A 13,904-nucleotide genomic window follows, 5' to 3' on the forward strand; every position below is an offset into this window, starting at 1 on the left:
CCTTAGGTTAGTTAGGTTTAAGTAGTTCTAAGTTCTAGGGGACTTATGACCACAGCAGTTGAGTCCCATAGTGCTCAGAGCCATTTTTTTCTTGGGACTGTTTAACTGGGCCGTATCTGCTACATAGGCCATTAAATGGCAGTCACTATTGGAATTTTCTCGCCAGAGCATTGCCAAAATTGCTGGGAAACGTCGCGCTCCCTACAAGACAATGCATGTGGTTCCAACATGACGGGGCGTCGGCATATTTCAGTCATCGTGTGTGTCGATTCCTGGACCGACGATTCGCAGAAACATGAATTGGTAGAGGCAGAGTGTTTGTTGGTTTAATTAATTTGCCGCCGGAGAAATCTTTCTCTGCCGGTTTAAATACTCCTCATAGGAAAAAAAGACATTAGGGAAAAATATTTGTTTTGATGTCCCCTACAACCTCCCAGAGTTTTTCGGTTTAAATACTTTTCACCCTGTTTATACATTTGTACTGTTCCACATTAACTGTAACTATAATATTTTTATTAAAATTTCTTTGCAGATAACTGAAATCTCAGTTTCATTTGGGCACACGTTATAACACACAGAGCTGACACTCCTGGCAGAAACAATGGTTCGAACCCGGTAGGACATCGAGTCGAATTGACCTTGAGTAAACGATATCGGTTCCTCATTCCATGCAGCTTCTGTTGTCTGCCATGGTTCACCAATCGTAGTTACTGTTTAGTAGTGGCTTACAGGCCTCTCAGCAATGATCAAATGGCTTCACTTGGTGAGGGACACCAAGAAAGCGCTGGCAGCAGTCGAGCACACTACATATCGAGGTGGGTAAGGGCAGAAAAGACAACATGCGGTCTTGTGTTACCTGGTTTAATGTCAAATTCGAATGTAGGACACAGCCGCGGCCTTGTCTCAGACATGCAGCATTTGCTGCTGAAATTACACTCTGTGTAAATTTGTCCCAAATGCCACACCGTCCGATCAAGCCATCCACCAAGCCAGTATGACGATGATGAATGCAATCTGACAACGTTCGTTCGTCACAGACAGATATGTCCATCGTGGTATTGTACACAGGAGAACTAACTAAATCAGAGCGGACAAGTGCGAACAGTGCTCGTGCTCTGAAGGTTCCGTACAAACTATAATTATGTGTACAGATAATAATAATAATAATAATAATTTCGTGTGGTTAAATGGCCTGGTGTAAGTCTCTCTACCTCTCTTAAACTACCACAGTTATACAACTGGGCAAAGGGGGACCTACAGTTCAACGTGGAAACCGAACCGACCAAACCATCCTCACAGGTCTACGTTAAAACAAAGACTAAAAAATCGGTGGTCCGACCAAGATGCGGTCCAGCGACCTCTGGGAATTCCGTCGTGCGCTTTACCGCTAAACCAGTAGGCCCGACAAGTATGTGCATAGATTTCTCACAGGTTTTGATGAGTGAGTTTGAGAGTATCTAAATATACAACATACATGGCCGTATCTTTTGATTTCATTGACTTAAAAGGTTACATTATTTACACCGCCCAGATCTTAGTATTTGACATAAATTTCCATTAGATTCCTTCACCGGTTTCTGGGGAAAAGAAATCTTAATACACGGACGTACAGGCAGACGGACAAAAGATGACGAAATAATATCATATAATTACAAATTAACAGTTTTCGGATTTTCCACTTTACCTCTCCTGTGAAACCTTGCTTCTTGTCGATTTTCATGATTCCATGTCGGCGGAAAGAGCACTATAAGTTTTGATGAGTGATTTTCCAAGTATCGAAATATGTGACATAAATGTCGTATCTTTTGACTGGACTGTCTTAAAAGCTTACGTTTTTCACACCGCCAACTTATCTCAGATCTTAGTTTGTAACAGAAATTTAAGCTTGATAGATCTACCCGTTCTTGAGAAAAAGGGGTCTTAACAGTCGGATAGACAGATAGATCATGAAGTGGCCTTAGAAGGTGTCCTTTTTTACCGGGTGAGGTACGAAAATCTACAAAGGACATGATGCCACTGCCGTTGAAACGTCCCCTTAGAAAAATTTATGAATGACTGTGCTTAAACTGACACATAATATTTTTAGCGCAACACAATCTGATTTTCAATAATCCTTACAAAAGAATGTCCCTAACTAACAATAACCTACACCTTTCATGAATCATTTACGTCACAAAAATCTTCGTTACTCTAACCACTGCAATACAGTGTTCGCCAATACTGCCAGCTAAAGAAAAGATTATAACTACAGAAGGCACTAACTACTGATAGGCATAGTCAGCAAACGAAAGATTTTGAAAGAGAACAAACAATGTATTTACCTTAACAGTGTTCAAAAGTCATATATATATATATATATATATATATATATATATTAGTTCATGATATCCAATATTACAAATTTACTCTTTCTGATGGACACACGTCCATATCGTCCGCTCTCAAAATTCTGCCATCTCTCTCCTCACATTCACCACTGCTGGCGGCTCACCTTCAACTGCGCAATGCTATGCGCTGTTCACATCCAACTGCCTACCACTACAATAGCGAATATTTCAACAATGCCAACCAGCCACAGACTGCACACAGCACAGTCAGTGATTTTCATACAGAGCGCTACGTGGCGTTACTAACATAAAAACCTGAACAGCCTACTTACACCGTGTCCAGTACATAATGAGGCGCACCACTGTTGGCGGATCACGGCACACGCTGAAACTAGCTAACTGTGCTTAGTAAAGTACACATTTAAACAGGCAACGCCGTTGTATAACAAAAACAGCTATATGCTGTGAGAAAATCTACAATCAGTGACCTAAAACGCGTGAGTACTTTTCAGTAATTGCTTTCCGTTGGAGAGCTGGCTTGTTTACAAGACTCTTCCGTGTTCCTGAGCGCTCACAGCACACACGCACGCCGCGGAAGAGAGCAGAAGACGGCGGGGTCAGTTCGCCGCCTGACAGCACCTTTCGTTAGCGCCTCCCGCCGCCGCCGCTGCCGAGCCATAAAGCTGCTAACAGTAACAAACTGTCTCCGCGAGAGACCCGGTACATGCGAGTCCTCCAGTCAGGACTCTTAACTCCGTTCTTGCTCTGCGCGAATCTCAAAGCAGATCTCAGAATATGTTCACACAAAGAAATTGTGTATACGCTGTTGTACGCATTGTCCGAAGACAACCGTACATCTTCCGTCTCAGCTGGCAAACACATAACAATACGTTCTCCTATAACGGACTGCTTCAGCCCTATGGCAAGATCTGCAACTGCAAGCACCTTACAGGTCCTTTATTTCGTTTTTCATCTTGATACTGCTTCACTTGCAAGTTATTATATCAAAGTAATTGTGATCCTAGCGTACAGCGTGCTTTCAATAAGTAAGGCAATCTTTTTTTCCGAAAGGTTGGTTTTATTCAGGATTCTAGTGCACCAATTACTCCCCAGTGTGTGGCGGAGGGTACCTTGAGTACCTCTATCGGTTCTCCCTTCTATTCCAGTCTCGTATTGGTCGTGGAAAGAAGGATTGTCGGTAGGCTTCTGTGTGGGCTCTAATCTCTCTGGTTTTATCCTCATTGTCTCTTCGCGAGATATACGTAGGAGGGAGCAATATACTGGTTGACTCTTCGGTGAAGGAATGTTCTCGAAACTTCAACAAGAGCCCGTAGCGAGCTACTGAGCGTCTCTCCTGCAGAGTCTCCCGCTGGAGTTTATCTATCATCTCCGTAACGGTTTCGCGATTGCTAAATGATCCTGTAACGAAGTCGGAAAGTGCGAGTCCGCACTGTAAGGCGGACGAGGAAGAACAGTCCAGTGAACTCCTATTGTGTGAGGCCTTGCGTTGTCACGAAGAAGAAGTAGTTCGGTTGCATTTTTGTTGCGACGAACACGCTGAAGTCGTTTCTCCAGGTTCCTGAGGGTAGCTGCATGAGAGAGCACATCAAACAGAATAACCCGCTTAAAGTCGCGGAAGTACGCCGGCATGATTTTACAGGCTGAAGGTGCGGCTCTGAAAGTTTTCTTTGGAGAGATGGCGTGGCGCTACTCCATCGATTGTCGTTTTGTTTCCGTTTCGAAGTGATGAGTCCGTTTCATTGTCTACGACGATGTTCGACAAAAAATTGTCACAATCAGCCTCGTAATACAGAGTCAATTCCGCACAGATGGCGCTTCGTTGCTCTTTGTGTTCTTCTGTTAGGGGGCGAGGAATCCAGCGGTCACACGTGCTTCAGTACCACAACTGGTGGACGAGTGTGTCAGAACAACCAACAGAGGCATCCAGTTCAGCAGCGAGGTGTCTGATTGTGATCCGTCGACCACCTCATTGAGAGTGTCCGCACGTTCCAACATTGAGCTGTTAAACAGAGAACCGACTCGTGGCGACAACTTATTAGTCCTTCTGGTGACAAACAGACACGAACTGTTTGAAACAGTTAACGCAGAACAGGGAATCAGCGATCATAAAGCGGTTACAGCATCGGTGATTTCAGCCGTAATTAGAAATATTAAAAAAAGGAAGATTTTTCTGTTTATCAAAAGTGACAAAACGTAGATTTCAGAGTACTTGACAGTTCAACACAAAATTTTTATCTCAAGTACAGATAGTGTTGAGAATCACTGGACAAAGTTCAAAACCATCGTACAATATGCATTAGATGAGCATGTGCCAAGCAAGATCGTAAGAGATGGAAGAGAGCCGCCGTGGTACAACAACCGAGTTAGAAAACTGCTATGGAAGCAAAAGGAACTTCACAGCAAACATAAACATATGAGGTGCATTCAAGTTCTAAGGACTCCGATTTTTTTTCTCTGGACTGGAAAGAGAAACATGCGCATTGTTTTAAAATGAGGCCGCGTTCATTGTCAATACGTCCCAGAGATGGCAGCACCATACGGCAGATGGAATTTTTCCGTCAGCGGCGAGAATGAGAACTGTTTTAAATACTTAAAATGGCGACGTTTTCCTTACTTGAACAGCGTACAATCATTCGTTTTCTGAATTTGCGTGGTGTGAAACCATTTGAAATTCATCGACAGTTGAAGGAAACATGTGGTGATGGAGTTATGGATGTGTCGAAAGTGCGTTCGTGGGTGCGACAGTTTAATGAAGGCAGAACATCGTGTGACAACAAACCGAAACAATCTCGAGCTCTCACAAGCCGGTCTGACGACATGATCGAGAAAGTGGAGAGAATTGTTTTGAGGGATCGCCGAATGACCGTTGAGCAGATCGCCTCCAGAGTTGGCATTTCTGTGGGTTCTGTGCACACAATCCTGCATGACGACCTGAAAATGCGAGAAGTGTCATCCAGGTGGGTGCCACGAATGCTGACGGACGGCCACATGGCTGCCCGTGAGGCATGTTGCCAAGCAATGTTGACGCGCAACGAATGGGACTTTCTTTTCGTCGGTTGTGACAATGGATGAGACGTGGATGCCAGTTTTCAATCCAGAAACAAAGCGCCAGTCAGCTCAATGGAAGCACACAGATTCACCGCCACCAAAAAAATTTCGGGTTACCGCCAGTGCTGAAAAAATGATGGTGTCCATGTTTTGGGACAGCTAGGGCGTAATCCTTAGCCATTGCGTTCCAAAGGGCACTATGGTAACAGGTGCATCCTACGAAAATGTTTTGAAGAACAAATTCCTTCCTGCACTGCAACAAAAACGTCCGGGAAGGGCTGCGCGCGTGCTGTTTCACCAAGTCAACGCACCCGCACATTGAGCTAACGTTACGCAACAGTTTCTTCGTGATAACAACTTTGAAGTGATTCCTCATGCTCCCTACTCACCTGACCTGGCTCCTAGTGACTTTTGGCTTTTTCCAACAATGAAAGACACTCTCCGTGGCCGCACATTCACCAGCCGTGCTGCTATTGCCTCAGCGAATTTCCAGTGGTCAAAACAGACTCCTAAAGAAGCCTTCGCCGCTGTCATGGAATCATGGCGTCAGCGTTGTCAAAAATGTGTACGTCTGCAGGGTGATTACGTCGAGAAGTAACGCCAGTTTCATCGATTTCGGGTGAGTAGTTAATTAGAAAAAAAATCGGAGGCCTTAGAACTTGAATGCACCTCGTAGTCAAAGCCTTGCAGACAAACAAAAATTACGCGAAGCGAAATTTAGTGTGAGGAGGGCTATGCGAGAGGCGTTCAACGAATTCGAAAGTAAAGCTTTATGTACTGACTTGGCAGAAAATCCTAAGAAATTTAGGTCTTATGTCAAAGCGATAGGTGGATCAAAACAAATTGTCCAGACACTCTGTGACCAAAATGGCACTGAAACAGAGGATGACAGACTAAAGGCCGAAATACTAAATGTCTTTTTCCAAAGCTGTTTCACAGAGAAATACTGCACTGTAGTTCCTTCTCTAGATTGTCGCACAGATGACAAAATGGTAGATATCGAAATAGATGACAGAGGGATAGAAGAACAATTAAAAACGCTCAAAAGAGGAAAGGCCGCTGGACCTGATGGGATACCAGTTCGATTTTACACAGAGTACGTGAAGGAACTTGCCCCCCTTCTTGCAGCGGTGTACCGTAGGTCTCTAGAAGAGCGTAGCGTTCCAAAGGATTGGAAATGGGCACAGGTCATCCCCGTTTTCAAGAACGGACGTCGAACAGATGTGCAGAACTATAGACCTATATCTCTAATGTCAATCAATTGTAGAAGTTTGGAACACGTATTATGTTCGAGTATAATGATTTTTCTGGAGACTAGAAATCTACTCTGTAGGAATCAGCATGGGTTTCGAAAAAGACGATCGTGTGAAACCCAGCTCGCGCTTTTCGTCCACGAGACTCAGAGTGCCATAGACACAGGTTCTCAGGTAGATGGCCGTGTTTCTTGACTTTCGCAAGGCGTTTGATACAGTTTCCCACACTCGTTTAATGCACAAAGTAAGAGCATATGGACTATCAGACCAACTGTGTGATTGAATTCAAGAGTTCCTAAACAGAATGCAGCATGTCATTCCCAATGGAGAGAAATCTTCCGAAGTAAGAGTGATTTCGGGTGTGCCGCGAGGGAGTGTCGTAGGACCATTGCTGTTCGCAATATATATAAATGACCTTGTAGATAACATCGGAAGTTCACTGAGTCTTTTTGCAGTTGATGCTGTAGTATATCGAGAGGTTGTAAACATAGAAAATTGTACTGAAATGCAGGAGGTTCTGCAACGAATTGACGCACGGTGCAGGGAATGGCAACTGAATCTCAATGTAGACAAGTGTAATGTGCTGCGAATAAATAGAAAGAAAGACCCTTTGTCATTTAGCTACAATATAGCAGGTCAGCAACTGGAAGCTGTTAATTCCATAAAATGTCTCGCAGTAGGCATTAGGAGTGACTTAAAATGGAATTACCATATAACATTAATCGTCGGTAAAGCAGATGCCAGACCGAGATTCATTGGAAGAATCCTAATGAAATGCAGTCCGAAAACAAAGTAAGTAGGTTACAGTACACTTGTTCGCCTACTGCTTGAACACTGCTCACCGGTGTGGTATCCGTACCAGATAGTGTTGATAGATGAGACAGAGAAGATCCAACGGAGAGCAGCGAGCTTCGTTACAGGATGATGTTTCTGCTGTCCTCTATGCATGTGTCGTCAAGAGGGTTTGCGTACACACGTACGTAATTTCCTTTAGATTCAGAATAACGGTATTAACGAACTACCAATAGGCCTCATTGTACTAGAGATTCTTAAGAGAATCTCCGTCTACTTCTTCTTCTTCTTCTTCTTCTTCTTCTTCTTCTTGCAGACACAAAACTTGACTATCTTACTAAATGGGAAGACAGATATTAAAGGTGAGGCAGCCATCAGTAGCAAGTGACTGAAGTTGTTGCTGTTCTCTATGTAACTATTATCAAGAGAGTATGAATACGCACATGACTTTTTTCAGCTTCAGAATCAAAGTATTAGGGACGTTACTACCAATAGTTTCAATTCTTACATATTTTTTACTAGGAAGTTCATATAACTTAAGACAATTTGATACTTCTTGTACTTACAAAACTAAAGCTACTGTGAATAGTTCATCTCTTCAAGTGGTAGCCCATAATTATAAAACATGTTATGGCCATTGATGAGACTCTTGAATTAATTTTTGTGGGTTCGGCTTTTAAAAGTCGAATATGTACTCGCGTAATAGTCATTCATGATGGGTTCAAGGACCTCAAACATTTTCATGGTGTTTGTCATGTAACTTTTACCAACAAAGTGCACGAGATCAGTCAGCCCCTTAAACGGGTCACAGTGCTGTAAATTTCTACAACCCAAGTCAGGTGAGGCAAGAGAAATAAATATCAGTACCAAGAATGCTTCTCTATTGCTGTCCGAAGACATCAGGAAATGATATTCAATCAATATTACAGGCTGATGAAAAAGCTGCAAACTTTCCAACTTTGCAATTCCGGGCCAGTGTTAAAAGAATTGGAGTAACTAACTTTTGAATATAGAGAAAGGATTTGATGTGGAAATGCACATAAAATCACCACAAGTGATTCAAAACAAAAAACGAACCATGATAATCGTTGATTGTGAGAATAGCCATTATTGCTTCCACGGTCAGCTATACCTGGTTTGTACCTAGAAAACGACAATTTGAACCATGTGACTAATTACACTACTTATTCAGATGCATTAAACTTTACAAACATTTTATTTTATTTATTAATTAATTAAAACATGTGGAAATAACTGAGAAAGAGACAGAAGAAAACGAAGGAAAAGTATATGAAATTGTCCCATTGCATGTGTCGAAACATCATGATCGCAAGGAAGATGTTAACCTGTCAATTCTGCGAAAGAAAACACAGAAATTTACTATTTATGTTACATAAACATTTCAAGGCTAGCATGCAGTAGCATTACTTCTCCTCATCGTTATATTAGTATGTGAGTTCTGTTTGTACTATTTTCATTCTAAAACGAAGTTTAATTTGATCAGTAAGAGAGACGTGTTTCCATGCATGTGTGTAACTGACGAATCCGTTTTGTAGGATGAAAAGTTGCAAAAGCTTGCTCAACGCTGATAATGAAAGAACTGGAATACCAACAATGGAGTAATGTGTGGAGTTTCTTTTGAATGCAAGACATTAGGAGTTTAGTGTGACTTGTATTTGAAAACTGATGTCCTGCTTTTTGCTGAAGTGTTTGAAAATTTTCGTAGTCTCTATCTTAAAACATATCAACTGGAGCCAGCACAGTATGCGACTGTACCTGACAGCAGGGGACACTTTGCTGAAGTCTACTAATATAAAATTGCAACTTACTATGAACTCGGAGAAGTTAAAATTTGTTGGGCCTGATGTCGGAGGTGGCAGTGCATGCAAAGACATACAGCTGTGATGAAGAGGTCCATAACTGACTAGAATGAAAGTAACAATGAATCTATGTTAACAGTGTCTACACGGACGGGGTTTGATACGCACCACTCTCTAATTTTGCATGAACCTCTGCGGACGGTTCTGATATATTGAGTGTACCACATCATTCAGACGCAGGTTATACATTAAAAGAAAACCTTGAGTATCCAGAAAACATACGAGTACATGAATTTTTCACTCTGACCTACTATACTGTCCATGAGAGCTGGGTTCTCAGTATGGGGCAGGATAAGCTTACGATTGTGGATGGGGCTGTAATCATTTACTCTCGTAAACTTTATTTCAAGAAATTAATATCTTAAGACAATCTCTTAAAAAACACAGTTGACTGTATGAGAGCTGAAGGCCTTATCACCAAAAAATTCCACAACAATAACCTCGACAATAACCTCAAACAGCAAATGGCTGAAGGCCTGAATTAGAAGCCAGGAAAACAATTCCAAATAGCACACGTCTCAACAAATACCTTGCTTTTAAAGCAAGTTTGCTTAATAAAAAAAATTTAAAAAACTTACTGTAACACGGCTGAAGGCCTTATCATCAAAGAAGTGAAATTATTGCTCGCATGAAGGCCACACCAACAATATTTAAAAAATTACAAATATACAAATATACTTAAACTAGACATCATAATCTAAGGAATCAGGACAAGCGATTCTCACCAAGTGTTCCAAGGGTCGGCCTGGGAAGGCAACTCAAACATAAGGTAAGGTGAGACAGGCAGCCAAGAGCTGTACTCACGTAACAGATCCTCCTAACGTCTGATCACCGGTACAATGATGGAATATTTTTAGGCAAGGGCGAAGAGACAGACAGCATTGCGTCTTCAGAAAACACCCGAGGGCGAAGGAAACACTAGAACCAAGGTAGACCTCCCAAAACAAATATGGACAGTACAATACAAGAGGCTGTCGAACCACATGCCGTGTCGGACAGCATCAACACGACGAGGAAAGGTACACTGCCGGAAAAGTACGCTAACCTCCATGGCATGTAACTGGGGCGTTAGCGGCCACAAGGCAGACAATACCGCTGGTTGCACTTCACTAATAAGAAAAATACTAAATTCAATGGTGAATAACAAATAGACGGCTACAATATTTCACCGCCTCGAAACACTTCGCTTGTTGCCGCCAGGCTCAGCGGCCCTGGGAGCAACAACCCGCCGACCAAAGGCGAGATCTCAGAATATGGCGAGGTTGCATTATCAGTTAACTCTTCACTCAACTTAAACGTCCAGGGTTCGGTGTGCAACGAAGTCGTCGCTCTCGCAGCTACCACTCCTCGATCCGGCAGTGGCAGCACGCTGCCAGCGGCCCCAGCTTGCCTGCGCACTGCACGGACCTGCTCGCTGGTGCGCCCCAACCGAACTGATCTCCGTTCGCAGCCCTCCTCACCGAATCCAGTACGCAGACAGCATTAAAATAACTGCTCATTCAAAACCACAAGATACACATGGATCCGGGAAAACAATTCCACCAACAACTCACAATACCAAAACCAATCACTGTGAAACAACATGAACGAATTATAAGTTGGCACAAGCTAGAGAAACCAGAAGACGGCCGGCCGCTGTGACCGAGCGCTTCTAGGCGCTTCAGTCTGGAACCGCACGACCGCTATGGTCGCAGGTTCGAATCCTGCCTCGGGCATGGATGTGTGTGATGTCCTTAGTTAGGTTTAAGTAGTTCTAAGTTCTAGGGGACTGATGACCTCCGATGTTAAGTCCTATAGTGCTCAGAGCCATTTGAACCATTTTTTAACCAGAAGCGGTCGGAAGACCAAATGCACGTCTTCCGCTGCGACGACCGACCGAACGGCCAACCAACGGTCGTCTCCACTCAAGTCAAGCATGGGAAAGATCCCAGTATAAATCGTCGACTGACAGTTTATTGCCATGAGGTCACTTCGACGGGCGGACAAGCACACACGGGGGAAAGTTGCACTACTCGAATATCTCAGTCCATTCAATTAAAACACGCTGAACCCGGTCCTTGACGTGGTCGTGCACTCTCGCGACCACATCCTTCCACCGGACAGTGCATGTGTGCCGCCTGCTGTCGGGCGAGTACTGGTTGTCCAGACCTCACCGCTGCTCCGTCCCAACCCTCTAGCTCCACATGCGACGACCCGGAAATACTAGAGGTCGCTCCAATGATGGTACCACAGTACGCGCAATCGATAAGCGCTGCTGCTGCCACTCACTGTCAGACAAGGCGAGCAAACGTAGTGGCACCAGTGAACACACTAAGAAGGCGAGACGCCACTATCGCTATTACAAGATGCCAAGCTGTGAACGGCATCAACACGAGCCGCACACGGCTCAGTCCAGTCGCGTCAATGGAACTAAGAGTACATGTCAAGAGCCGCTATATCCTTCTTTTGCATTGCAGAATGCTGCGAGACGTGCAGGAAGAGTCACTGAGGTTCTGCAAAGTATCGAAAAGGATGTGGATCACTGCCGACTGCCGGCCGGGACGGCCGAGTGGTTCTAGGCGTTACAGTCTGGAACCGCGTGACCGCTACGGTCGCAGGTTCGAATCCTGCCTCGAGCATGGATGTGTGTGATGTCCTTAGGTTAGTTAGGTTTAAGTAGTTCTAAGTTCTAGGGGACTGATGACCCCAGAAGTTAAGTCCGATAGTGCTCAGAGCCAATTTGAACCACTGACGACTCCAGTGCCGTGGCCAACTGCGCTTGTTCCCTCGGTTGAGGATCCAAGACGCTAACAGCCCATAGCTGGTCCCATAGATTCTCGACTGGTTTTAGATTCAAGTAAATTGGTGGCCAGGGGAATACGACAAACTCATCACGGTTCTCTTCGAACCACGAACGTACGCTGCAAGCTGTGTGATATGGTGTGCTGTCCTACTGGTAGATGCCATCGTGCCGAGGAAAAACAAACAGCATGTGGCGGTGGACATGGTCCCAAGGATAGATGCATACTTGTGTTGATTCGTTGCGCCTTTCAGAATGACGAGATCAACCAGAGAGTACCATGAAAATATTCCCCAGACCACAACGCTCGCTGCTGTGCTTGCTTTCAGATAGTTCATACTGTACACGCCAATGGCCATCTCTGCGATGGAGTATGAAACGTGATCCAACCGAACAGGCCACCTGTCGCCACTCAGTAGACGTCCGATTGCCGTATTCGAGTGTAAATTTCACAAATCGTAGTTAATATGGAGCAGCCAGCACGTGTGAAAGAAGCAGGTGCCTGCTGCGGAGGCACATACTCAGCAAAGGTCGCTGCACGGACGTTGAGGAGACACAGCGGATAGTCCCTTGGTTCATCTGGGTGGTCAGTTGCTCAACAGTTGCTCGTCTTTTTGGTCGCACACATCACCGCAGCCGTCGTTCAAAAATGGTTCAAATGGCTCTGAGCACTATGGGACTCAACATCTATGGTCATCAGTTCCCTAGAACTTAGAACTACTTAAACCTAAGGACATCACACACATCCACGCCCGAGGCAGGATTCGAACCTGCGACCGTAGCGGTCGCGCGGTTCCAGACTGTAGCGCCTAGAACCACTCGGCCACACCGGTCGGCCACATTAATGTGACTGGACCGTCTATTAAGGCAAGAGACGATTGTACCACCATGAACCTTCGGCAAGCAAGGAGTTCCAAGGAAGCTAATATTCTAAGAAAGCTAATATCCCATTATATGACAAAAAATTATGTTATTGAACACAACTCGTGAGACTGAGTTCAAAAATGTACATTCTCGGAAGTGAGACACGACGCGTAATGTGTAGAGTGAAAGGAGTGAAACAGTTATCAGTTCTCCCCCGAGTCCTTTTGCGTTTCCTCCCTGTGCCTTTCCCCATTCCCTTTCGCGGCTGCCCTGCTCTCCCCTTCTGAGTCCTCTCCCTTCGTCAGTCTCCCCCCCCCCCTGCCTTTCGTTTTTCCTCTTTCCCCCCCCCCTTTTTCCCCCCTCATCTATCCATCTGCCCTTGCCTGTGGTGTGTGATCTCCGTGCCGACTTTTTAGTGCAGTGTTCTCAGTGATTGTTAAGTGTTGTGCGTCTTTTCCGAAGCGTTGCGAACGGACATCATGTTGTCGCAGGGTGTGATTTTTATATCTCTTGCGAACGGAATCCAGACTGTCGCCGTGTTTTTTAAATTGTCTGTCTACTATTTTCCCTGTCTGCTTCCTGTGTATTTTATTATCATCGCCCACCATTTGTTTTATGTTTTAACATTTCACAATTATCCGTCGTTTTACATTTTACGTCACCGTTTTATCGCCTGTTTTTATTCTTTCTAATTTTCTTATGTTTTAAAAATTCTGTAGGCTGAAGAGCGGCATACTAACAAGGGAACCTCCCCATCGCACCCCCGTCAGATTTAGTTATAAGTTGGCACAGTGGATAGGCCTTGAAAAACTGAACGCACATCAATCGAAAAAACAGGAAGAAGTTGTGTGGAACTATGAAAAAATAAGCAAAATACACAAACTGAGTAGCCCATGCGCAAGATACGCAACATTAAGAACAGTGTGAGCTCAGGAGCGCC

The sequence above is a fragment of the Schistocerca cancellata genome, chromosome 7, assembly GCF_023864275.1.
Source record: "Schistocerca cancellata isolate TAMUIC-IGC-003103 chromosome 7, iqSchCanc2.1, whole genome shotgun sequence".
NCBI classification, from domain to species: domain Eukaryota; kingdom Metazoa; phylum Arthropoda; class Insecta; order Orthoptera; family Acrididae; genus Schistocerca; species Schistocerca cancellata.